Here is a 6,354-nt window from a genome sequence, read left to right on the forward strand (position 1 = left end):
ACAAATCTTGAGGTCCTTACAGGATCCCATGTGTTTGTATTTCCTCTCTGAGGTCCAAATTGTGATACTACTCAGACTACTCTACAAGAAGTCCCAGTGGAGTCAATGACACTACCTGTGGTATAAGCTGCCCTTACTCAGACTAAGTAAGGGTATCATAATTTGACTATGTGAGCGATGCCCTAATTGTTTTGCTACATGTGGTGCTTTACATTTGTATTGTACATCACAAACTGAAACTGCATGAAGAAAACATGTAAGAAAATCCCTGAGTGATTCAACATAAAATTCATGGACATACAAGATCCATCTCTCTCTATAAAATTTTTAAGCTATGATCTCTTGGACGAGGGACAATAGCGATATTTACCTCAGAATATACAACCACCTTTGATCTTTCTGCAGCCACTGCACTTTACTGCTTTTTAAACTAGCCTAGATCATATAATTGATGATTGATGTTTCATACCTCATTTCCCACGTCAAAGATTAAAATATTTTAGCTTCTAAAGATTTGTTCCATGCCACCAAATTCATTAGCCCTTTAATACGCTATGTTGCATTCAATAGCTGCTGTTTGTTTTCTCCATGACAACCTATTATAGGTCACTAATACCCATTTTTGGAACATGTGATACTTATGGCACGATGATAAGACAGTTCAAATCAGGACTCACTTTAAACAGCAAACCACCCCAGGCCCTCCCCCACAAAGTTCAGGTAAGAGAGGGCTCTTGTTTCCAGCATAACCAACCCTATCACAGTGAAAACAGAGGGAGATTTAATCATTTGGGCATTTGTATTCCTCTCTTTTGCAGCTCTGGTGGCTCTGGGCCTGATCCTGCCACCCTTACTTCATCACTGCCCTCTCGTTAAACTCAGCAACAGCTTTGCCTCATGCAACAGGAGTAACAGTTAAAAATGTTCAATCAAATCTCATGATATTCAGGTGGGGAAAATTAGGGTCATAGTTTGACTTATGTCCACTTCATCATGCTGAAATGGGTTGGTTAGGATTTGGCAGATGCATGAAACTATGGGCCAAGTTCACCTCTCCAGAGACAACAATCCCTGGGTTGATTGCATCAGTGGCCCAAACCCAAGGCCACTGATGCAATCATTCTGAAGTCAGACCCTTTGTCATTGACTAGGAGGAAGAGAACATAAATTTAGGTCTCACACTCCATAAACAAACCCAAAATGCTTTTCCACAGTCCACCATGTGACATACAGACAAGTGAATTTACAATTTAAAGGGGATGGAGTTTAGACGTTTTAGCTCAGAATAGCCAGCCCTAGTATCTTTTACGCATTTTTTGCAAGGAGAGTGGAAAAACAACCACGTGCATGACTCTGTGTCTGAGGTGTTTTTTTTTTAAACAAACTGACGTTAAGGACTACTATCAAGGAAAGTGCGACAAAAGACACAGACTTATCAGTCTTCTTATGCATTGTGGGTGGATAAAAAAAGGGTCACAACTGGACTTCCTAAGATCATCCTTTATTCTTGTGTCCATTACAGCATTTATTTAATCAATCAATGTAACAAGTGAGCGGGTCAGATGAGGTGCTCTCATCTCATGGTAAAACCTGAGAGGGTGGAAAAGCTCTCCAAGGATTCCTTAGCACTGTTTCTCCCTAATTGTTCTATTGGAGAGGTGGGCTTTCCCATGCAGCAGAACAGGCTGCACAGTTTGCCCCAAACCTCAGGTGTGGGGGATCCCTGAGAGACTCATTTCTGGCCTAGATGATGAAAACTTTATTCTATGGAAGATTCTTTCTGGGAGAAGTAGTAGCAACTACTTCTATTGTGTGTGAACTGATTTTATTATTTATCCAATGGAGCCTCTCTCCCTCTTCAAAACCATTCAACCCTCCAGTCAGGGAAATAATCTACATTTACACTGAACACAAAAGATAACATGGGCGATATTCAGCCCTTGCTTAATTTTTGTTTTTACACTTCTAATGTAGATTTTTGTGCAATACACCTTGGACTAAATTCCAATTACCCTACTCATATGAGTAATATCAATTTCAGTGACTCCATGAGCGGGATTTGGTCCATGACAGGTTCTGCCCTCATTCATGCACTTGCTATTTATCTACGATTATGTTATCAAACTGATAGCAACTTCCTGTCTCCTGTTTGCTCAGGAGTGGACCCTGGTGTGTTCCTCATTTGGGAGAATCATCCAATGGAAATCAGCTTCCTCAATAATGCACCGTCAAGGTTACACAAGGAGGGGATGAGTTCAAAGTAAAACAGTTTGCATTCATTTCTCTAGAAGTATTGAAGATTCCTGCTTAATGGAACTAAGCAGCAGACTTGAAGTTCCCCAGGTAAGGCAACGAAGCTGATGTATAATGTATTTAATTAGAGACTCACATTCAGGGTTTGGCATTTCCCCTCTTATAGCTGATGACATCACTATAAGACGGAAAGCAGTGCAAGGGTTGACACTCCTGAACTAGCTGCAAGTGTCACCTTAAGCGTCAGCTGTTGCAGGATAAAAAACGTTGGCCAGAAGTAACTCTCAGGCCTTGCAAAAATGAAACCACAACTGAGCAACAGTAAAACTACAGCAGAGGATGCTGCAAGTATTCAACACCGAAGGGATGCTTTGGATTTCCACCAGTTATTGGTTTAAACTGAAACCCAGAAATCCTAGACATATGCAAGGGTAAGACAGATTGCTGAAGCAACTTGCGGATTTCTTAACAGTCAACTCTTGTTTCAATTTCATTACAGTTTTTTAAATGTAAAACTGGAGAGTAGGAGTCTCAGAGCCTAAGCCACTTAGGCATTTTTGAAAGTTCCAGTCTTTAATATCACTAGTTACAACAAAAGCAAGGCAGCACATAAACCAGTATATAAGCATAGCTAATGTTTGTGTCAGCTATGCCCAAAGAGTTTTACACTTCCCAATTTAAATGGTCAAGTCCATGTATACAGTACAGCTTCCCAAAGTATGCTAGAAACAATGAGTGTGTCAACTGGGGTCTGTGACAATTAAAAGGCATGATCATGAAAGATAGTGAGCACCCTTCTTGCAGGACATGTCGTTGCCCCTTGCAGGATCTGATGGTCTAATTTCTGAGGTCTGACGACTGAGTTCCAGGCACATCAGCATTTGAGAGGAATTGTTAGCACCATCTAGTTGTGCAACACACATTCCCAAGAAATGTACAGCTTTCCAAATTAGTTACTTTGGAAAAGGAAGTGTAGCCTAGCAATTAGAGCCCAAGATTGGGAAGCAGTAGAGCTGTTTCTACTTCTCTCAAGGATCATCTTTATTGCAAAGTTAACTCACGTTATAACTTGAATGTTGTCCTTGACTGTACTCCTGTCCACATACAAAAACAGTTAACTTGAACGAAGTGGTGCTTTTAACCTGAGCTGGCTGACCTGAGAGGGGACATAAGCTACAGTTCAAGCAGGCCCAACCTGTTTGCTATGACATTCTGCAGTGTGGACTCAAACTATCTTCATTTGAGTACTGGTAGTCCTCCAATGCCTTCCCACAGTTCCCAGAAAGAACCAGGCAAGTTCTCCCACAATACACCAAGAAAGAATTCATAGTGTGGCTCAGCTTATTGCAGTGCTAAGAATGGCCGGATATGTCCCAGAAGTCCTAGCACTACAGACAAGCAAGTGTTATTTTAGCATGGCTGCTCTCACACAGGCTAGGCTAACTCAAATGAAGAGAACTCGAGCTAACTGCAGCAAAGACATACCCTCACTGACTTGCCGTATGAAGCTGGGCAAGTGATTGCCTTACTTTCTCATTTGTAAAACGGGGTTAGTAATACAGCAGAAATTTACTTGGTCAAATCCCATTGTTCACTTAAAACAGAACCCTGTTCCCTAGGGATTTCAGATAAACAAGCCTTAGATACACTTATAGCAGACTATATTTGTACACACAAGTATTTAAAAGGGATCTTCTAACAATTTTTTCTCCCTCTTGTTGAAAACACTTCCAAAACTGAAGTGTCTGAAATGAAACACCCTTCTTAAGAAAGCCAGCCAGCTTTCCCAGTGCAAGTTAGTTCACTCTAAATGTGATGAAGGAAAGCATCAGTGCACACAGGTGTGAATGCCTTAACATAGTGGGTGTGAAGAGTTATGATCAGAAGCCCTGCTGAGTCAGAGCTATATTATAGCAGACGTGACCAGGAAAATGTTTCCCTCACTAGTAGATTAAATGAATGTCTATGAAAGCCTGCTGCAATGGCTCATTTGACTACCTGGAGCAGTGGTAGGCAACCTATGGCAAGGGTGCCAAAGGCGGCACACGAGCTGATTTTCAGTGGCACTCACACTGTCTGGGTCCTGGCCGCTAGTCCGGGTCACTCTGCATTTTAATTTAATTTTAAATGAAGCTTCTTAAACATTTAAAAAACCTTATTTACTTTACATACAACAATAGTTTAGTTATATATTATAGACTTCTAGAAAGAGACCTTCTAAAAACATTAAAATGTATTACCGGCACGCAAAATCTTAAATTAGAGTGAATAAATGAAGACTCGGCACACAACTTCTGAAAGGTTGCCAATCCCTGACCTAGAGGTTTTATATGTTCCTCCAAGCCCCGCATAGCCAGGGTCATAATGTACCGACGCACTGTTGGGAAACTTGACTGGTGAAAGTTTTTAAAGAGACTGAGATTCCTGGCTGGAAGTCACTTCTGAAGGGCAGAGTATTGGTATCAGTGCTCCCCAGGTTCCTCCCTTCAGCGCAGAAATATTGTATGCTTGCGACGTGTAAAGTCACCAGAGCCCATTGCCAGGAAATGACTGATCCTATGTCACAACACTCCCCCGGCTTCTCCTTCCACACGCACCCAGTCCCTAGCTGGGGGCTGTTTGAAGCACAGCGATGGTTAGATGGTGTGTGACCAGCTAGCGGGATGCACACACCGGCCCGCTCAGGCACTAGCGGGCATCGGCGGGCAGCAGGCGCAGCCCGGGCCCAGGTCCGATCACACCCCCGGGAGCCCGGCAGCGATAAACGGGCAGGGAGCTGAGGCTGGAGGGCGGCGATCCGCTAGGACAGAGCGGCGAGCGGCGCAGCAAGGCCGGAGGAGCCAGGAGCCCTCACCTGCGCCCCGGCCGCCCCTGGAGCCGGGTCACTTGCAGCAGCCCCGGAGTCTCCCCCCCGCCCCCGGAGGCTTCTCGCTGCCGCAGGGCGCAGCTCCCCGCCGGCTGGCCAGGCAGCGGAGCCCCGGAGACACGACCCCCCGCCCGGCAGCAAAGCCCCGGACCCGCTGGCCGCCCCGCTCAGTGAGCAGAGACCGACCGGGCTGCACTCACCTCCCGCCGCCTTCCCCAGCCAGGCTCCGCTTCCAACGCCGGCGCCGTGACAGCGTCACCCCGCCCCCAGCCCGCGCAGGCTGCGCCCTCCCCTGGGCGCCGGTAGCACCCGACCGGCACTGCCCCCAGCAGCGCACATGCCGCCCGGCGGGCGCGGTCCCGAGCGTGGCTGGGAGTCGTAGTCCCCCTTCCCATTGGCCCCCGGTTCCCCCTGCACCAATGAGCTGCCGCCGGCCCCGGCACGCGCGGGCTGGCGCGTTCCAGGTGAGAGCGGGGACAGGCCGCTAGCAGCGAGGTGTCTCTAGGGGGTGCCCGCGCCCCGCCTCCTGCCGGCCCCACAGCCTGCGTGCGGCCGCGTGCTCTGCGGATGGCCGCGTGGGGGCCCCCAGCCGGGCAAAGCGGCGCACTGCAGCCTTGTGATGCTGGGACAGGGCCAGTCACAGCTTGGGAGACGCCTGACAGAAGTCACTTCTGAGGGTGACCAGACAGAAGTGTGAAAAATCAGGAGGGGGCTGGGAGTAATAGGCGCCTACATAAATCAAAATCCCAAATATTGAGCCTGTCCCTGTAAAATCAGAACATCTGGTCACAGGCGCCAACTTTCCTTGGCCCTGGTGGGGGCTTACCCCTGGCCCTGCTCCGACTCCACCAATTTTTCCCCAGAGTTGGCACCTATGCATCTGTGAAAAATCAAGATGGGGGTGTGGGGTAATAAGAGCCTATATAAAAAAAAGCCCCAAATATCGGGACTCTCCCTATAAAATTGGGACACCTGGTCACCGTAGGCCTCATCCAAGCCCACTGAAGTCCACTGGAGTCACTCCATTCCCTTCAGTGGGCTTTGTGTCAGGTCGTAAAGGCCTCCCTTGGCTGTCTCATTACTCAGCTGTCAATGTTCTAAGCTTGGCAAATGACTGTAATTTTTAGTTACAGTATGTGTATTTTTTGTGGCTATGATGCTTACATGTTGTGTTCCATAATCAATTAAATTAACACTAAAGTTAAAAAAATACTCAAAAGTTCCTAAATTATTTG

The 6,354-nt window shown here is 46.6% G+C and overlaps 1 protein-coding gene across 3 annotated transcripts in view; it reads right to left on the reverse strand.

Moving 5' to 3' along the window:
- The window catches only part of SLC26A5 (solute carrier family 26 member 5), a 42,374-nt gene extending 36,981 nt beyond the window's left edge, over positions 1-5,393 (reverse strand). For all 3 annotated transcript variants that reach the window (XM_050925578.1, XM_050925564.1, XM_050925573.1), the window contains exon 1: positions 5,320-5,393. The gene's annotated coding sequence lies outside the window, so the exon portion shown is untranslated. The remainder of the gene's footprint in view (positions 1-5,319) is intronic.
- Between the last annotated feature and the right edge of the window lie 961 nt (positions 5,394-6,354).

The sequence above is a fragment of the Gopherus flavomarginatus genome, chromosome 1, assembly GCF_025201925.1.
Source record: "Gopherus flavomarginatus isolate rGopFla2 chromosome 1, rGopFla2.mat.asm, whole genome shotgun sequence".
Lineage (NCBI taxonomy): Eukaryota > Metazoa > Chordata > Testudines > Testudinidae > Gopherus > Gopherus flavomarginatus.